The following is a 20,973-nucleotide window of genomic DNA, read 5'->3' as shown; positions in this document are numbered from 1 at the left end:
GGGATGGGAGGGAGAGCCCAGCCGGCTAACTCTCTCCCTGACCTCTGTGGGCCCAGACCTTGAGGGTTGGCCCAGAAAATGGAAAATTCCCTCTGCAGCCCAGGTGGCTGCAGGAAACACAAGTACAGTCATCTCTCCTGAGGGCATCACAATAGCCCCACTACAGCATCAGGTGGGGTCGCTGAGGCTTTGTCCTGGAGGAGGCCAGAGGGTCTAGCCATTCCTCCCCAAGCCAGGACTGGTGGGGTGGGGGGAGTAGCTGGGGTGAGGCCTAGACTCTATGATTCTTTCCCCTGCCTTTTGCCATGCCCCTGGGGCATGATGGGTGTTATGCCACAGTGTCGAGAGTGCCCGTTTATAATCGGGAACTGGGGGAAGGGTCTGTTGATGTTAGAGATTCACGCACCCCAGTCGTGAGCTGGGGGTAGCAGCCAGTGTATCAGTTCAGAAGGGTATCCTGCCCCTCCGTGCCTTGTGTGCTTGGTAAAGATGATGCCTCCAGGGGTAAGGGCAGGACCTGCAGTTAGCCCTGCTGTCTCCAGTTGCCTTGATCCAGGAGCAAAGCAACTAGCTTAGCAGAGCGATTTTTCCCATTTCTTTCTCCCCACTCTGTGCTCTGACACCTGGGCAGAATTGCCTACCCCCTCATACTCTCCTCATGAGCCCAGAGTGCATTTGGGTGTGTATGGGGAGAAATGGCTGTAACCTCGCAGGAGGAATATCCAAGGAGGGAGCTATGTGCAGTGTGGTTGTAGCGGTGTAGGTCCCAGGGTATTGGGTTAGGTAAGACCTTTACTGGACCAACTTCTGTTGGTGAGAGACAAGCCACTCAGAGCTCTTCTCCGCTCTGGGAAGGGTACTCCCATCATTGCAACAAAATGCAAAGTGGAACTAATTGTTTGGCATATGTAGTTAACGCATATTGTAAGGCGGGGTAATCAATTATTTTTGTTAAGGTCCAAATTTCTTGGTCAAGGTACAGTCCAGGTCCAGACTCCAGAGAAAATAATTAAAGAAAAAATAATGATGATGATGACGATGATAAATAAATAAGATGTTGGGGCCTGTTAAAAAGCTTATGGTGGTCTGGATTTGTCCCTCAGGCTGCCCATTGACTACCCCTGTTGTAAGAAACCATTCAAGGTAGAGCAACCCATTCACCTCTGAAGCCATAGGGAAAAAAAGTGGGGGTGAGTGGGTTACAGATTGTTGTAAAAAGAACAGGAGTACTTGTGGCACCTTGAAGACTGACAAATTTATCTGAGCATAAGTTTTTGTGGGCTACAGCCCACTTCATCGGATGCATGCAGTGGAAAATAGAGTAGGAAGACACATCCACCCACCCATGAAACAATGGGTGTTGCCATACACACTCGAAGGAGAGTGATCAGTTAATGTGAGCTATTACCAGCAGGAGAGAAAATACTTTTTGTAGTGGTAATGAAAATGGTCCATTTGCAGCAGTTGACAAGAAGGTGTGAGGAACAGTTTGCGGGGGACTAAACATGGGGAAATAGTTTTACTTTGTGTAATGGCCCATCCCCTCCCAGTCTTTATTCAAACCTAATTTAATGGTGTCCATTTTGCAAATTAATTCCAATTCAGCAGTCTCTCGTTGGAGTCTGTTTTTGAATTTTTGTTGTTGTAATATTGCGACTTTTATAGGTCTGTAACTGAGTGACCAGGGAGACTGAAGTGTTCTCCGACTGGTTTTTAAATGTTATAATTCTTGATGTCTGATTTGTGTCCATTTATTCTTTTATGTAGAGACCGTGTCCAGTCTGGCCAATGTACACGGTAGATTGTTGTAACAGGCCACAAAGAGAGCTCTCTACTCCTGTACAGAGAGCCAGCCCCATGCTACAATGGGAGCTGCATTCAGTTTGACCTTCAGCCTTCAGATCCAGACACTCAGACAGGTCAGAAGCCAAATATCACATTTGGCTCCATCTCTGTAAGAAGCTGAAACAAAACTCAGGGAAGTTTGGGTCAGGATCCTACACCTCTGGCCCTGCTCTAGCTCTCACCAGAGCCTCTTTGCGCTCTGTGAGCGGCCCAGGTGCTGGCTAACCAGCTAACCTCCTGCTCCTGTTCTGGGCCACTGTGCTAGTTCGCCAGGCTGAGACCAGCGAGGTCTGCTGCCTGGGCTCATGATCGCCTGCCGAGGAGCTGGTTTAGCTTTGATCCTTCCCCTTGTGATTGGAAGGTGGGTTAGGCAATGTATGCAGCTTAATGGTGGTTAGGGCCTAGTAGCGGAACTAAGTCCAGCATGGATGCTGGTCTCTAAAGCAGATGGTGGGAACCTGATTCTCTCCTGCCTTCTACCTGGACAATAACTGACACAGGTGCAGAATGGCTATAAAATGCTGTTGCTCAGATTTGCCGTTATTCTCAATAGTAGCATTAAGGGAAAGCTTAGAGACCCCAACTGAGAGTAGAGCTGCCCTGTGCTAGATGGTGCATGAATGCCCAGTGACAGTCCCAGCCTCAAAGAACTAACAGGATAAATATATGAGACGCACAATGTGTGAGAAAGGGAATAGAGACCGAAAGAGGGGAAGTGACTTGCCCAAGGTCCCATAGCAAGTCAGTGGCAGAGACAGAAATAGTGCCCAGGTCTCCTGATTCCCATTTCACTAGGCCGCACTGCCTGTCTGGTGGTAGAACTTCACACCCTTTTTGCAGAGGTCTGAATGATGGGACCGAGAGAACCAAGCCCTGGGAGGTGATAGCATCCAAGTCGGAGGGGCCATCGTTGGAAGCCAGGAAGCACTGAATTAAGAGGGTTGGTTTCAATAAGAATCTTTGCTTTGGTTTTTGAATGTGAGTGGCACTGAGGTTTCTGCTCTCAGCAGCGTTTCAGTCAAATCAGCCCCCGGCCTGTTTTCTTCTTCCAGCTGAGGTAATGCTTCCAACTCCCCCGCTCTCCCAGCGTAATGAGTGATACAGCCACTCTGGCACCCAGATGGGCAGGCTCATCTCTGCCATTTCGCTCTCTGTCAGGCTGCATTTTCCACCTCGTTTGCCATGGAAGTTTCTGGCTCTCATTGTCTGGCTTTTGGAAGCAGTTGGAATCTTGGAGCTTGTTTTATTCCTTACTCCCTAAAGAAAAAATCAGATCCATGCTAGGGAATTCGGCAATGGGATCTGGAGCCTTCCTACCCTTGCTTACCAGTATAAGTCCAGCCCAACTTAGTAGGGGCCAAAAGGTGTAATCACAGAATCTTCTTTCTGGCAGTGGTGCTTTTAAAGGATGGAGCAAGAAGCCGGCCGGCAGATGTGGGAGAATCTGACTCATTCTAACCCCTAATAGCAATTGTCTCAAGCCCTGCAACACATGACTGTTCAGTGGCCTATAGGTTAATATGTTTATGGGTCACACAGCCTAATCCTGTAATGGAGCTGAGGACAGGAGGCTAAGATCCCTCTCTCTCTCCTGCTGATGGGCCTTTCTGGGCTGGGTTGAGGCACTCTGGCTGAGCGCTGAGGAGGAAGCTTCCACTGCCTCAGCTGTGGCTAGAAGTGATTCTCAATTATTGTGGGTCACATGTGCAGCTTTTTGTGTTTTTATGTGGGCCACGTCCACACAGTCCATATACTGCCTGTATGGCCCTGAGGATGTCACCTTACCTGGGCTGCAGCTGTGTGCTGATTAGGCCGTGGGTTGAGAACCACTGGCTACAGGCTTTCTTTCCAGGTCTTTGAAGCCAGCACCTCTCACTAGCACTGAAATCTGTGCTTGCAGTATGGCTGTTGTGTTTATTCTTGCATTTTCCTCAGGGTAAGTGGAGAGATTGGGGAGGGGCAGTGGCCTTGGGTCCCAGGTGGAGATGGTGGGGGTGATATGTGCTGGTTATCAATGAACAGGGACGTCTGTGAGTGGTTCTAAGTGGGTTTTTATTGTGAATGTTGTCTATGTGGCTGATTGGCATTTGTTTTTTAAGTGAAAAGAGCCCAGACTTCTAGATGGGCACTGGGAGCCTTCTGTGGGTATGTCAACCCCTAGGGGAAAAAGGTGTCTTGAAAACATGGTAGCGACCACGTTTATAGCCACAGATCTTGTCTTCACTGCTAAAGGTGTATTTTTACCTCAGGGTAACTGAAGTGCATGAGCTACCGTGAGGTAAAAACCACAGTGAAGACAAGGCTCTCTTGTTTTACCTCAGAGTAAACGAGGCAAGGTCAACCCCAGGCAGGGGTATAGAGCTGCTAGGTCGCCTCACGGTAAAACTAAAGTGCCTCGTCTTCACTGTGTGGATGTTTTGTTTTGTTTTGTTTTTTAAGTTTTACCGTGAGGCAAACTAGGCAGCTCTATACCCCTGCCTGGGGTTGACTTTGCCTAGTTTACTGTGAGGTAAAACAAGAGAGCCTTGTCTTCACTTTGTTTTTTTTTGTTGTTTGTTTTTTTTATCTTGGGCTAGCTCATGGACATTAATTTCCCTGAGGTAAAAAATATACCATTGTTTAGCAGTGAAGATAAGGCGCTAGTATCAGAAGGATAAGTCATTCTTTTCACATGTTCGCTGGCTTTGGTGAACGGTAGCAGGGAGTCTTTGCTAAACTACATACAATCCGTACCTGGGCACCAAGGTTGGAGGCATGTCAAGACTAACCTTTGCCAATTAACTAAAGATAGTTAGCACCTTTGTAATCAATTAATTCCAGGAAAAAAAAGTCTAGTGGAGCCAAGCGAGTGCCTTCTAGTCCAATGCCTCAACTACAGGTCAGAGTTCTGGTGTTTGCTCCTGAATCTACCACAGATATGCACATTTGACCTTGGGCAAGTCACTTAGGCACATCTTTTCAGAAGTGGCCACTGTGTATTTTTCCCCATCCCGTACCCCCATCACCAAAGGTGCTCAGCACCTGCAGCTCCCAGTGATTCCAATGAGAATCTGCACAGGTTGGTGATAGCCAATCCCCTGACATCCGAGTCCTTGGAGTGTTCCCTGTTGTGTCCAACCCTTTATCCACTGAGGGCTCACAGAATTACTGGGTCTGCTGTTCCCAAAGGCACAGTATGCTGCATCTTACTAGTAATACTGTAGAACACAGCTTCAGTGAACGCATGGCACTTAGGTATATGTACAGCGAAAACACGAATACATTTATTTTCAAAGAACAGGGAGTCAAGTGATAGTGAGTGAGAATATTGGAGACACATAGTTACAAATAAAACAACATTAGAACATGCTTTTTAGAGACTAAACTTACCATAACTAATCAAATATTCCCCTGTCTCTGACAGGATGCTTCCCCCCAGGTCTTTCCTCAGCCTTTTCAGCCAGTTTGGTTGAGACTCTTCTCATAAGACTCATAAGAGCAAGCCTGCTGACAGCTTATCTTCACAGATTGAAGGAATACCTACGGGTTCATCTTTACCCCAAATGTTGTTTCAAAAGTTCATTGTCTTACCCCTACCCAGGATAACTCCTGCTATTTACTTCTTCCTGTTAATTTCCACTCTCTGAAGATTTCACAATCCTTCATTAGCATTTGGCTCAGACTTGTGAGTGGATGCCCATTGTGAACCAGGGTACTTCATTTACATGTAAACAGATAGTTAAACATTTCTTCCTTGCCGCTTTTCACCTTTGCTGCCGACCAGTCCCTAGATACACACCTTAAGAAGATTTTTTGTGCAGATACATAACTCCTTAAATATCATCTGTACCTGCATCTCACAATGGTCAAGAGAATCAATATGACACAGGCTTTTATTAGAGACTTTGCAATAACCCCTGGGCTACCTGTGCCCTCTTCCAGTTGGCATCAAGAAGTCTTTGGGTCGCACTCACCGACTGGATTTATTAATGAGACACCTGCATCTGGCACCCTTCATCTGAGGATTTCAGGGCACTAATGAATTTAGCTTCACAACATCCCATGATACATTTGTACCATTGTCCCTATTTCATTGATCTTAGAGATGGAGTGACTTGCCTAAAGTCACAAGGCTCGTTATTGGCGGAGCTGGCAATAAATCCCACAAGTTCTCCCACATATCCTGCTCTAACCACGAGGCTGTGTTTGTTTCTGCACATGACCTTAGTGAATTTTCTGCCTCACTCAGTCTCATTTAAGTGGAAATGTAACACGGTCAAATAACCCATTTGTTCACTCTATTACTCACTCTAGCTAGCTAGCTAGTGTTGAGTTTCTCAGTTCCCTGACCTCATATCTGAACTGCGAAGGCTTTTATTTGTGAAGTGGGCTCCTAAGCTGTGTGTCTTCACTTACTCCTCTGAACAACTTCATTCACCAGACCCCCAGCAACAGCAGGCTGTGAATATATCCTTATACCCGGCAGAGGGCTTTCAATGAAAGAAATATATTGTCTTGACTATAAAGGTGACATAGCAGCTTCAGGCAAGAAGCCTACAGCAGAGGAGACTCCGGAATGCAAACGACCCTTTGGCATCTTCAAATAACATCTGAAACAATACCTTCTCCACAGCCTCGCCTAGCCCTGATAAAACTCTCAGGGATGTAAGTGGGCCAGGGTGGGGGGAGAATTGATGAGACATTGTAGCACAGGTAGGTTTGCTTTTGAAGCATGGGCAGAAAGAGCGTACTGTGCTTTCAGTTAAACTGCCATTTAAAATACTATACGCTGCAGGCACTTGAGAGAGGAGGAACAATAACAGGGCTCTGCACGGCTCTAGCATCTCAAAGAACTTTACAGAGATGGACATAGCTTCTTATTCTCCATTCCATGCGTGGGGAAGCTTGAGCGCGTGAGAATGTCCATACCAGGTCAGACCAAAGGTCCATTTAGCCCAGTATCCTGTCTTCTGACAATGGCCAATGCCAGGTGCCCCAGAGGGAATGAATAGAACAGGTAATCATCAAGTGATCCATTCCTCGTCTCCTATTCCCAGCTTCTGGCAAACAGAGGCTAGGGACAGCATCCCTGCCCCTCCTGGCTAATAGCCATTGATGGACCTATCCTCCATAAATTTATCTAGTTCTTTTTTGAACTCTGTTATAGTCTTGGCCTTCACAGCATCCTCTGGCAAGGAGTTCCACAGGTTGACTGTGCGTTGTGTGAAAAAAATTCCTTTTGTTTATTTTAAAACTGCTGCCTATTGATTTCATTTGGTGACCCCTAGTTCTTGTGTTATGAGAAGGAGTAAATAACACTTCCTTATTTACTTTCTCCACACCAGCCATAATTTTATAGACTTCAATCGTATCTCCCCTTACTTATCTCTTTTCCAGGCTGAAAAGTCCTAGTCTTATTAATTTCTCCTCATATGGCTGCTGTTCCATACTCCTAATAATTTTTGTTGCCCTTTTCTGAACCTTTTCCATTTCCAATATATTTTTTTTTAAGATGGGGCAGCCATATCTGCATGCAGTATTCAAGATGTGGGTGTGCCATGGATTTATATAGAGGCAATATAGTATTTTCTGTCTTTTTATCTATCCCTTTCTTAATGATGCCCAACACTCTGTTTGCTTTTTTGACAGAATATTGGGAATCATTAAGAAAGGGATAGATAATAAGAGCACAGAGAGGTGAAATGACTCGCACAGGTTCACGCACCAAGTTAGGGTTTGTCTACATGGGGAAATTAACTGGAATATCTTTTCTGGACTAGCTTCATATGTGGATATGCTATTCTAGAATACACATGACTTTTTCTGGATTTTTTTCTGGAATGGCATGCTTCCAAAGTGGAGTAATTATTCCAGAATAAAGTGTCCACTTGGGGAGCTTTCCTGCATTGGCTGTTCCAGTCAGTTTCCCTAGGTAGACACACCCTTAGTAGCAGAGATGGGGAATAGAACCCAGATCTCTGGGGACTTAGCCCACTAAATCATGCAACCCTTTCACAGGCAGACCTGTGCATTCCTAAAGGGTTGCTTGTGTCACCTGAAGCTTAGCTAGAGGCAAGTCCTGTTTACCAGCTGCATATTATTTCTGCTTTCCCCTCTACAGGCTCCCACAGCACTGGAGCTGCCTTGGGTCTGGTTTCCCTATTCATATCTCCTTTCACAGCCTTGAAAGGGTGCTGGGTTGTCCAAGGATGGGAGCTCTACAGACGTCTATGTGGATGAATATCTTCAAACGTGTCCTCCCCCTGCTTCTTAAAACTGTGTTTGAGGCCAACAGAACGTTTCAGACTCACGTGACTTGACCCAGGGAGATGAAGCCACTTAGGAACTGATGGAAATAGAGACAGTTCTCACTGTATTTATTTACTTAAATAATCCCTCAACCTTGCACACAAACACTTGAAATATTTGATTGCAAACTTACCCCTTTGCTCTGCAGTGTGGGGTGGTTGAGGTCTTGGACCCAAACTTGAGACGAATCATTCTTCGTTCCTCTTGTGACAAGAGATTTTGGCTCTGAAAGTGGCAAGCTCAGGAAAGAGAATCTAAGGGGTCAATGCCTTCTTGCTTCTAGTCCCGGTACAGTGGTTGAATACGAACATGATGATGGTGGGGAGAGGCAGATGGACTGGCTGGCTCAGGGGCTTGGTGTTGAAACAGGATACACTTCACTTGGAGACGACTAGTTCCAACCCTGCTCAGGGTGGTGGTGGCATAAAAGATGGCCATTGTATGGAATAAATTTGTTGGTCTCAGTCCAGCTCAGTAAATGGACGCCTGAATTACAAAGGTCCTCTCAACTGGTACTAATAGGCAGGCCTGACCAAGAGAGAGGCTAAGGATGAGTGGCTATGAAAGCTGACTGTTCCTGGCACATGATATCTAGATACGGTCTGGGAGCTTCTTGGTTGCCTGAAGGAGAGGTTTAGAACTTGTTTTTCTGGGCGCTGGTCTCTGCTGTTTTGGCAGGCTGGGGCCCATAGGTTACATGAGGATAGCAGGGGTGGTAGGTTTAGCTGTGGCTGAGATTTTAAATTTTAATGGGAGCTGAAGGTCCAAATTCCCTAGGTGGCTTTGAATACCTCAGTCTGCACTTGCTGGTGGATCTGGCAGAGGTTAAAGGCAGCTGTTGGGTGATGGAATGGAAAGGGGAGGAAGAGGGGCTAGCATGTTGTTTCCTTTGTACTGTAAGTTGCGCCCCGCCTCTCCCCTTTGCAGAACAAGTTTCTGCACAGGGCGTCCCTGAGAAAACCACCAGGGCAAAAGAAACACCCACGAGCAAGCGTGCGGTGCTGAGAAAACTTTCCCTCTTCCCTGTTCTGCTGCTGCTAATCTATTTGTGGAGGTAAACCAGCTCTGGGGTGAAAGCTAGCCAGCCAGAAGCTTCAATGCAGGTGTGCATGCGGGAAGCTGCAGCTGCTGAAAGGGCATGGGCACACACATTAGTGGCCCAACGCTGCAGGGAGTGAGTGTCTATCTCTTGGTTTGAAATCGCTGCTTCCAGGTGGTATTTGTCTCGGTCTGTGAAATGAAGAATTCGCCCACTGCTGGGAGCCAGCAGGCTGGAAAGTGCCTCCTGATTGCTCTTCCGGAAAGGATAACAAATCTGTTCAGTGCTGGTGAGCGGCGTAGTATGCTGTAGAGTGAGGGTGTGCGGGGCGGTAGGAGAAAGGCCAGCAGTGCCATCTCCTTTCTGGAGAGGAGAGGGGAGTGTCACTCTATTGTCAAGGAATCTGAATGGGACGTGACCCATAGATGTGCACGGCAATGCGTGGGTACAGCAGGGGAAGGTGAGAGTGGAGCAGCATCCCAGAGCTCTTCATTCCCAGGCATACACACACATCCCCTTACACAGGTCATTTATCACTGTCACTGGGGATATGTTCACACTGCAATTGAGAGGTGTGATTGCAGCACCTGTAGGCATACACAAGCTAGTTTTGCTGTAGATCAAGCCAGCTCTATCTGCTTGGGACCTTGGGTACATACTCAAGCAGCCCACGCCTCCTGCTATCGCAACTTCATTGCAATTGTTACTTGAACTAGGTTTGATCTTTGATTGTTACACACCGACTAGGGCATGTCTACATGGGCTGCAGTCACATCTCCGATTGCAGTGTAGACATCCACAGGGTATAGTACGCTGTGAGGTTACTCTGCGTGTGTGTGTTGTGGCGTGTGACTGCTTGGAGAGGGCCTGGGGATTATCAGATGTGTGTCTCTCTTGTTTTATAGGATAGGAATTATAACAATCTGTTTTCACTTCTGCAGCATGAATAGTGGCTTTCATGCAGTGATCTTGGGGGAGTGCTATAGACTTTGATTAATTCAGACTTGCGGTGCCCCTGTGTGGCAGGCAAATTTGATTATCCCCATTTTACAGCTGGCCAAACTGCATGAGAGAGGTGAAGTAGCTTATCCAAGATCACGCAGCCATGGAGTGGTTATGTTCAGGAATAGGGCCTGAGAAGTCTTGGTGCCTTGTCCCCTGCTCTGAGCACAAGGCAAGACTGCCTGCAAGTTACTGCCCGTTTGCAGTCTTCAGACAGAGACAGGGCAGCTCAGATTTAAACACCCGCACAACCAGCAAGTGCCTACATCACAATTGTCTGCTCATGTATGGAGCAGCCCAGCTCCAGGATCTCTTTCAACGCCCAGGATCTGGAAAGATTGAGGGGTGGGTTAATAAGTTTCATGCTTCTGCCAGTCCTGCTTTGGCAGCTGGTGAGATCTGACTGCAGGCCCTCAAGGGCTGTAAATCAGAGCTGGCGTTTTTAAGGAGAACAGTGATGAAAGCTGAAGGATTTGAGAGGAATTGTTTTCCTGAGTCTCTTGCCTCCATCAGTCAGAGGCATATACAATTACCACTGTGCACCTTCAGGAGGGGAGACTTCCTAGTAAATGAGATGTCACAGACAGAAGCAAGGCAACCCTGATTCTGGCTCCTAATGAGACTCTTAACTCCATACCCTTTTTGTGGCCTCCAGTGGGCCCCGTTGGTGAACAGCGAAATGATGGTTTCCATATTTTAAGGTTTAATGCAAAGCTGGATTCCATAAATACAAAGAGCCGCCAGCACTTTGAAGAGACGGGAGCATCTTCCAAGACATGTCTGGTACATCCTTCTTTCAAATGTAGCAGTAAGATTGTGGTAACACCCGAGAGCTGCAGGCATGGACCAGAACCCTATTGTGCCAGGCACTGAACAAACTCAGAACAGAAAGTCCCTTCCCCGAAGAGTTTACACCAGGGTTGGGCAAATGTTTTGGCCTGAGGGCCATATCTGGGTATAGAAATTGTATGGCGGCCCATGAATGCTCACGAAATTGTGGATTGGGGTGTGTGGGAGGGTGAGGGCTCCGGCTAGGGGAGCGGGCTCTGGGGTGGGACTGGAGATGAGGGATTTGGAGTGCAGGAGGATGCTCCAGGCTGAGACTGTGAGGTTCGTATGGTGGGAGGGGGATCGGGGCTGGGGCACAGGGTGGGGTTGAGGGCTCCAGCTGGGGGTGCAGGCTCTGGGGTGAGGCTGGGGATGAGGGATTTGGGGTACAGGAGGGTGGCCCAAGCTGACACTGTGGGGTTTGGAGGGTGGGAGGGGGATCAGGGTTGGGGCAGGGGGCTGGGGCACGGGGTGGGGGGTTGAAAGCTCCAGCTGGAGGTGCAGGCTCTGGGGTGGGGCTGGGGATGAGGGGTTTGGGGTGTAGGAGGGTGCTTTGGGCTGGGATTGAGGGATTTGGAGGGCTGGAGGGGGATCAGGGCTGGGGCGGAGGTTTGGGGTGCAGGGAGGTGAGTGGGCTCAGGGGTGCAGGCTCTGGGCGGTGCTTGCCTCAAGCAGCTCCCAGAAGCAGCAGCATGTCCCCCCTCCAGCTCCTGGGCGACCAGGCAGCTCTGTGCGCTGCCCCTGTCCTCAGGTGCCACCCCTGGAAGCAGCAGCATGCCCCCTCCAGCTCCTGCGCAGCCAGGCGGCTCTGTGCACTGCTCTATCCACGGGCGGCGCCCCTGCAGCTCCCATTGGCCAATGGTGCTGCAGGGGTGGTGCTTGGAGCAGAGGCAGTGTGTAGAGCCCTCTGGCTGCCCTTATGCATAGGAGCCGGAGGCGGGACATGCTGCTGCTTCCAGGAGCCGCGCAGAAAGCCCCCGACCCCGCTCCCCAACTGGAGTGCCAGAGCAGGGCAAGCCCCCGCTCCTGCTCCCTGGTGGGAGCTCGAGGGCTGGATTAAAAGTTGTGACGGGCTGGACACGGCCTGTGGGCTGTAATTTGCCCAACCCTGGTTTACACTCTAATGATAAGACACATGGATACAGACAGACGGGCAAGGGGAGCACAAGGTAGCAATGAGAAAAACCCCAGCCATGCCCTTAGGTTTCTCTGGCAGAGGATGGTTCAATACATCTCCCTTTTAAGACTAACTCCCTCCTGTGCTGCTGTAAATTCTAGGGTTGCTCAGGAAGTGTGCCAGGAACCATCTTCTACCCAAAGACGCTGTATGCATTTGGGTGATGCTGGATGTGTATAAGGCTCCGATTTATCTGGTCTGCATGGTAAGCATATGAGATGCCTCTTCCCCTCTCATTTGAACTTGCCCGCTTGCGCAGAAACTGGCTGTCTATGCATCATAGTTTTTAATAAGGGAGAGGAGAGGATGAGCCGCGATACAAGTACACTGGTAAAGCAGCCTGGGCAAGTGTACGACTGAATGCACATGGAAAATAACAGGGAAGCAGATGCATCTTCCTCTTCCTGTGTGTTTGGACAGTGCCTAGTGCAGTTATAGTTCCTCTTGGAATACAAATAATTCATAGGATAAAGAGTCTGTGTTAACCCTGCTGGGGTTTGAACGTGTCATGCCGCAGAGCCTAGCTATGCCAAACCTGCTGTTTAGACCCCTTGGTCACTCGCTACTGCATGGAGCTGCGAGGTTGTCTTCTTTCAGGGCTCCCCTTTTGTCCTACCTGCACCAGACTTTAATTCCAGTGATCCAGTTGTTTAATTCATTATTATTTGTATTATGATAGTGTCTAGAGGCCATGATGGAGGGAGAGTCATTGTGTTTGTACAGTATCTATCACAATGGGATTCTGGGCTGTGATGAGGGCTCCTAGGTGCTATGGAGCTATAAATAACACTAATAATTGGACTAGAGGCTGTACAAAGCCCTAGTAAATGACAGCCCCGGCCCTGAAGAGTTTACAGTAGGCAAGACTGATGAAGAGTGGGAAAGAAAATGGAAGCACAGAGAGTGGGAGTGACTTGCCCAAAGCCACCCAGCAGCAGAACTGGGACTAGATCCCCAGGTCTACTGACTCAGTTCAGTGCCTGATCCGTTCTAATAAAAAGTCTGCAGCCCTCTCAAAGATTTTGCCCTCTCCGACGAGTCCCTTGCCAATTTAGAAAACACAAAATTACAGTGCCAAAGATTAGGAGAGTTTATTTTTGTATGAGAATTTCTAAGATGGAAAATATGTTTCAAAGTAGAAAAGTGAAAAGCCATTTGTACCATCTGTGTCCCATTACTGAGCCGGGGCTGTCATCCATTCTCATTAGGCAGGGCCTGAGAGCGTGGGTGGGGGAAGAGACCGGGGCAGCTGCCCTGGGCACCAGGCTAAAAAGCACCATATGGAAAAGCCTAATATATGTTAACAGGCATCAGAGACCTAAATTGAAAGAATAATGGCCCATCCTCGTGTGGCAGCCACGATGAGACAAACCCTCAGCACCGATTTATCAGTTGCAATTTCAGGTCATTACAATGCTGCTAAGCAGAGGCTAACAGGCAAGTGAGAGAGATTAATCTGACTTCAGCAAGAGTGATTTTTCCAGGCCTTCTATCACTCTGGCTCCCTCTCATCCTCGCTAATGTAGAGCCAATGAAACAGCCTCCTACCTTCCCCTTCCCTTCCCCCCCGCCCCCAGATTCTTTTTGCTGGCCCTTGCCTTGAAGAACTTACTGCATCATTTAAATGTTTCAATGAGATCTTATCGTTTACTAGCTTCTAGGGGTCTGTCTCGTCCATGCTACTCCAAATGAACTCATGCAATGTAAGGACCTGAATAGTGTAAGTATTCCTCTTCCTTCCAATCCCATGGTGATGCACCTACACCATGAGCTAAGAAGCCCACAACCTGGAGCTAGAACCAGTTCTTCGGAGGATGTTTGAATTGTTTCTTCTCCATAGCCTTCCTCAAGGAAGGGAAGAAGCGGAATTCTTATGCCCTCTGTTTTGCTTTTTGCATAGCCAGTGGATTTTGACTCCATTTGCAGTTCTGTGTTAAAAATGTTTGAGAGCAAATAACGAAGCTCAGCCAATGTATTGTTGCAGACAAAACAGTATGGTACGGGGAGAGAGAGTGTGTTAATACAGCACCAATCCTTCCGGGAGGTGGGTTCTCGCAGTGTGTTCAGGTCACCTAATGCAAAAGGCGCACTCCCCAAAACTACCTCTATTTATGATGACATTGTACACAAGTTAAGACCCTCTGTATGTCATCTAAGATTCCACCCACCCATTTCAACTTGTTTTTTGGTACCATGGTGTACCCCCTCTTACCTTTTGTTTTGGACACAGCATTCCAGGTACTAACAGGCATGAAGGCACCTCCTAAGCTTGTACCCAGGGCACAATATTAACATGACTTGTCTTTGACAGGTTTCCTATTTTCTAATGCCAAAGCTGGCTTCATCTTTGCAGAGTGTTGTGGAATACTTGATGCGGGTGAACTGAATTGGGGGAAGATCATAATACTTTCAGTTGACGTGACTCCTCAATACATATATACACACCGTATGCATACTACCTAGTAGTGTATACTATACCTAACATGTGTATTGGCTAACATGGTATATTGGTACCACACTTTGTATTTTGACCTACCAGAAGTTCCAGTGTCCTGCCTGTAGCCAGCAGTCCCCCAAGACTTGGGTGAATCAGTTTTGCATGAAGCCCTTCCAGTACCCTGGGATTTCAGACCAGGGCTTGGGAGCAGTTTGATACTATGCATTCTGTTTTGCATTGCTGAAGACAGAGCCTCTATCAAAAGCCTAGATCTGAATTCTGAGTCGGGAGCCAAGTTCATTTCTCCAATCACTCTCTCGAATAGGCCAAATTGTTCTCTCTTCCAGAAAGGTTTGGCTTTACTGTAGCAGGCTAGGCTGGCATGACCGTCTGACACTGCCAGCACCTGTCCTTAGAAGATAGTTTCACCAGGAGCACTTTGGGATAGATTCAAACAGACTCCATGCCTCATTCAGAATTATATGGCTTGAGTGCCTATATTACATCCACCAGACTCTCTGCCTGTGCCGAGGGACATAAAGACTCCAGGATAAGTCAACAATCTGTAGTAGTGTTTTGTCAATAAGGATCCTAGCACTTCCAGATGTAGCCTCGACAAATTGTCAGCCAGATTTCAAATGAGGCCACAGCGGCACTAGCAAAATGTGTGTGGATGCACCAACTGCATGTGCCAATCCCACATGCAGATCTGCTTTTGTGCATGTGAATCTAGTGAGCACGTAAGCAACATCTGAAAATGTGGCCCTATTTGGCAGGATTACTTCTCCCATCCCTGAAATGCAGCCATCTCTCAGAAGGAACGCAGCAGCTATGTAACATTACTGTGTGCGGTTAAACAGTTTAGGGCAAGTGGGTAGAATACCTGAATACAGAAGTCCGCTCCTCACTCAAGATGCTTCTGATTAAGTCACATTCTACTGAGCCCCATTATGGGGCTCTTGTTTTTTATTTGTTGAATCTCTCTACTGCTAAGACTGTATGTTTGGATTTGCCAGGAAGTGTAATATATTGCACGTTGGGTGTGGGTTGGAGATGCATTTTCTCTCCATTATTCTTTCCACGGCTGGCTGGCTGCCGGATAGATAAATTCTTTCTGGAATGCTGCAGATTTTGGTTCATGCTACCAGTGGTTATGGTAACATCTTTAATCCACTTTGTCTGCAACAGGAACTGAACTACAGATATTCAGTAAGGGTATTCAGCCATAGGGAAGTGTCTGTGTCGCCACCCGATGGACTTTTCTGTAGCTCCCATTATTACAGTATTCGAGTCATAGTTTTGGAAGCACTTTAGGCTGGATCAATGGGCTAACAACTCCTCTTTTGCACAACACAGGAAGGATCATGGCCAGTTCTGGAGGAAGAGGAGTGGTGAGGAAGGCCTTTGGGTGTTGGGCCAAGGTGTGGGAGCAATGCATTTGGCTGCACACAGTTATAAGGAAGTCCGGTGCAGGCTGGAGGTCAATAGGTTTTTGGAACATGGTAGCTTTTCAGCAAGAGTTGCTACTCACTGAATAGGGGAGAGTATCCAGTTAATTCCAGTAAATCCTCTGATCTGTAGCTAGCCAGCAATTCATTTGGAAGGGGAACAAGGTACTTTGCAGAGTGTTTACTTTTCTGTGGAGGGAGAGAAGTGATGAAGTTTAAAAGATCGGGAAGAACAGATGAAAGTGGAAGGAGCTGGAGATCTGCAGCCATATTCCTAGATTGACCCACAATCTCAGCAGGTTCTAGGTCCCTTTGCTATGTTTTCAACGGACAAGATGCAACAGAGATCAGTAATTCATGTGTTTCCACCCAAGGGCAACTCGAACCTGTAAGCTAGAAGGTGCTATAGCTGCACTCTGCAGAGCTTTGGATGGGGCTGAAGATGGGTAGGAACTATGGCTCATATGGACAGGAACAGAGCCTTATCTAAAGAGGACTGGAGCAGGGGCAGAGAAATGAAACCTTGGATGGGGGAGGGATTTGAGCCCTGTTGCAAAGCTGTTCATCTGTTATCCCCGAGACACCAGTGTCCATGGGGAGAGATGCTGCTTCACAGGAGATGGGGGGTCTTTCACTGGAGGCTTAAGCATGCTGCAGGGGGCCATCTCCTAGCAGGCAGGCCATCTTCCGGCTCATCTGGTCACCATGGAAGGTGTACGGACCTGAACCACTGTTGCAGAAGGAGATGCTCCTGGTTCCTGGGGGCCGTTCCAGGAGCAGAATGACTTGGCTTGTTCAGGTTGCGTGTTAAACAAGACTGTGGTGACCTTGTAACAGCACCAACGTGCTGATCCAAATGAGGCTGATGTGGTGAGGAATCACTGTTGCAGCCCCTTTTCTGTTAGCAGAAGAACTGGAGACTAGCAATGGAGCTGTGTCCTGCCCTGGTCACTCCCCCGTATCATTAACCACGTGTTCCTTTCACTGTTCTAGGATTTTGTCCTGGGAGTATGAGTAACATGAACTTTTCCTTAGTTCCCATCTGTTGCTTTGAGCCATAATTATCTAGGAAACAGGCTGTTTGTGCCTGTAACATGCATATCTCCTCTGATCTGAGAGGCGAAGGCAGAGGACAGTATTACAACATAGGCCTGGCTCCTACTTTATCTGAACTCGAACCAAACTCTCTCTGCAGAGAGAAGCAGCTTTTCCACTGCAGTGGCAGACTCCAAGCCAATGTGGCAGACACAGTGTAGGTACCCAGGGCGTGGGGCCATGTGAGTGATTTCCTTCTTTGAGAGACAGGTGAACAGAAACAGGAGAGGGAAGACAGACAGCCAGACAGGAGAAAAGAGATTCTATTCTATATGGGTTCTTACAGCGATGCGAGCAGTACATCTGAGTGCCTTCCAGCGGTGCTTTCAGCAACGTGACTGCCATCTGTCATGTTTGTTCTCTCCTCTGCAGGAGAAGCGTGAGCAGTGGAGTGTTCTGTTTTAGAGTGTGCACGTGTGTGTCTGTGTAGGTTTGTTAGAGAAGGCAAGTCAAAGAAATGTGCCTGGCACTTGGAGTGGAAGTGATGGTTCTTGGGGGTAGTTCATTCCATGGTCTCAAACCAGCTCAGAAGGAAAGTTCTGTCTCCTCCACAGAAGAGCTGTACACCTATTGCAGAGAGTTCCACTGGGGCAGAGTGGTTTACCATGGTCTTCACGCCTGGGCCCAGGCCACAGAGTGCCTAGAAAATCAAGCTGAGACCTTGAACTTAGCTTACTTTTCTATCTGTGGAAGCCGGTGTAGGGAGCAGACAACTGGTGTGACATGCTCTCATGGTAGGAAGTGTTGCTGTGGAGACACGCTGTAGCATCCTGCATTAGTTGGAAGGCTAGCCATGGAAAATAGTGACCTGGAGGGTGAAGGCGAAGGGGAGGCAAATACTAATAGAAGAGCGAAACCGTCTTGAAGCATAACATCGATTTACCCTGTTTGCTCACCTCACCTTGGAGCAAGGAGAAGCTTGGGGCCTGTGGAAATGGGAGAAGAGGTTTATATTTGGGGAAAGCGGGTGCCCCCCAAATCAACAGGGGGCAGAACTTAGGGAACATGCAGACCTCAGCGAGTCAAACCTACAGCCCTCTGAGTGTGTTTCCCGTGCATGCCCCACTCACTTCCCTTCAGCACAGCCTTGTCTCCGCTCTCCAGCACCACCTTCCTCCCATGCCCTGCTTCTTGGCCTTCCTGGGATACTCCTGATGGGGCCTTTGGCTGGTAGACATCCTGACTGGCAAGCCACGTTTGCTGGGCCCCGACTGAACCACTCTGCTTGCACTGACTTACTGATGGGCATGGCTCAGCTGCCTGCATCCGAGCTGCTGCCCCAGAGGGGATCTGAGACCTTTCCTTGACAGGCCATGCTGCGGTGGGAGGTAGGGGGAACAGGAAAGTGAACTAAGGGGGGATCTGGGGCAGATGTTTGCTGCACTCCCCACATGGGGTCTCTCAGGCATTCTCACGTCAGACCATGTCTGCCGCTGTGGAGACATGGATTCGAAGGCAGAGCCCCTTCCCTGGACCTTGGCTTTCACACACACTTTCCTCTTGAAAGCGACTTCTCTCTGGGCTACCTTGGTCCCTCAAGCGTGGACGGGGCTGGGAGTGGAGAGACAGCTGGGCAGAATTCACAATGGGTTCCTGTCAGATAGAATAACCCAAACCTTCCTTAACTAGGTCAGTAATTAGGCAACTGGCAAATAGCTGCATCTTACAGGGACGGGGTGGGTGCACCCAGCCTTCAGGCTTGCTTGGGGCTGGGTGGAGGAGGAGGATGGGTGTTAGGAGTCATTTTGTAGGGCCTGTGGTTAGTCAGCATGATGCTGTTAAGCTAGGGCTGCAAATGACTGGCTGATGCAGCAAGACGTGCTGAAATGAGAAGGGCTTTTTGCAAGGAAACAGGCAAAACAGTGGGTGAGGATTTCATTCCAGGCACTTAATTCTAAAAGGTTTTCCCCAGCTCCAGCTAGCAGCCTGGCTTCTTCAAAGACCATGGAGGTGGGAGCCTTGTATTTGCACCAAGAATTCAGCACCTTCCCTGGTCTCTTGCCAGATCAGCTTCCATGTTCTGATGCACAGCCATTCTGAGGGCTAGCTGTGGGCCCTATGACAGGTTAGAATCCAAGCATCAAACAGGAGGACCTGGGGCTGACGGGGATGGAAGGGCTTGGTCGAACTCTCAATACACTGGAGACGTTTCACAACAACCTTAGAGCTGATACTTTCATTCTGGGACTGACTCTTGCAGCTTGGGACCCAATGCTGCTGAAACGTGCAAGAGCAGGGGCTGTTGTGTTCTGTGTTTGTGCAGTGACTCCCACAATGGGGTCTTGGTCCGTGACTGGGGCTCTGAGGTGCTCTGGTAATGCAAAGGAAAAGAGCAGCCTGCAGTTGCAGGGAGACAGTTTGGCGTTGGATGACGATAGAATAATTCATGTCCAATCACAGAGAGGGCACATAGTGGGACAGGAGAAATACTGGCAGTGGGACATGGAAGTTAACCAAAACAGATTTGCACCCTGGGATCTGATTGCTTAATCCAGACATGTACAAACAATTGCCTGATCACTGTACGTACATGTACACACTCGCTCTCCCCACATGAACAGTCGCCTGACGACTGTATATACACGCACACACTCAACACCCATGTGTGTTCCTAGACACAAACATAGCTGAGATCACAAGCGGTGACATTGCTGAGCAAACAGCCAGCATTCAGCTTGGCACTTATTGATTTCCCAAAGTTTTCTGTTTGTGGCCTGTGTAAAGTCTATGATCTGTGAGAGCTCAGTGGGGGCTGTTTAGCAATCAGTGGGCCATGAAAACATCTAGTCCTCTCTAGCTCCTGTGTGGTCTAGCCCATTAATCTCATTTACTACTGCTGTTGCATGGACTGGTGTTGACTGCCCCTTCCCCTCTGTGAAATGGTGTATTCTGGTTGCAGTTTGGTAGGGGTCACTCCCTGGCTTTGGTTTTATTTGGTGGAAAATGCACAGGTAGACTGCAGGTGATTGGCAGCTTTGCTGGCTGGAGAAGCAGACCCCTGGGAGAAGCACAGGTTCCTCTGTGGTCTGTGAAGAGGAGCTGTGCCAGGAGAGGATAATAGGATGTCCTGGCACAGCTCCTCTTCACAGACCACAGAGGAACCTATGCTTCTCATTGCAAGTCAGCTTCCCTTGTCGCCTTCCCTTCTGGGTGATGGGTGTGGGAGAGAGACAGCACCTATGCAATCTATATGGAGCTCGCTCACTCCTCTTTGATGCTTGTCTGCTGTGGCCTGTACACAGGGGAGCTGGGGTAGGGGTGTTTCTAAAAAATCTTTAACTTAAAAAATCTAAGGAGGGCCCCACTTCTGATCTCCAGTACAGCCCGAATAGCTCCAGAATCTGGCCCTGTGTTGGGAGTTAATGGCCCAAATCCTTGTCCCGGGGACTTCAGTGGAAACCAGGATCTGACCTATGAGCCAGATCCTCAGCTGGCGAGACATTGACAAAGCCACGCTGACATGCACCATAGCTGACATCATCCGTTTGGTTCAGTGGAGACTGTTATACATGGACTGGGATTTCGCCCCAGCACCGCAGGCTATTGTGCAGCTGAATGCATAGTGCTTGTAAAGTGTGTGGGAATCTGTGCCTTGGCTGGTGCTATGAGTGAGCAGGGATTGGCCCTGCCTGCACCATCTGTCAACTGAAAAGAGAGGACCCCAAGCTGCTGGTGACTGCAGGGTCCCATTTGGACAAGGAGAAACTCCCTTTATTCTCCTGCTATGCACCTTCCCTACCACACCACTTCCCTCTGCCTGGCTTCCTGCATTTGTGTGCTGGTGATGGGGAGAGCTTCTTCTGTGCTGCTTCTG

The sequence above is a fragment of the Gopherus flavomarginatus genome, chromosome 21, assembly GCF_025201925.1.
Source record: "Gopherus flavomarginatus isolate rGopFla2 chromosome 21, rGopFla2.mat.asm, whole genome shotgun sequence".
Lineage (NCBI taxonomy): Eukaryota > Metazoa > Chordata > Testudines > Testudinidae > Gopherus > Gopherus flavomarginatus.
The sequence above is the reverse complement of the archived record's forward strand: the minus strand, read 5'-3'. Positions refer to the sequence as shown.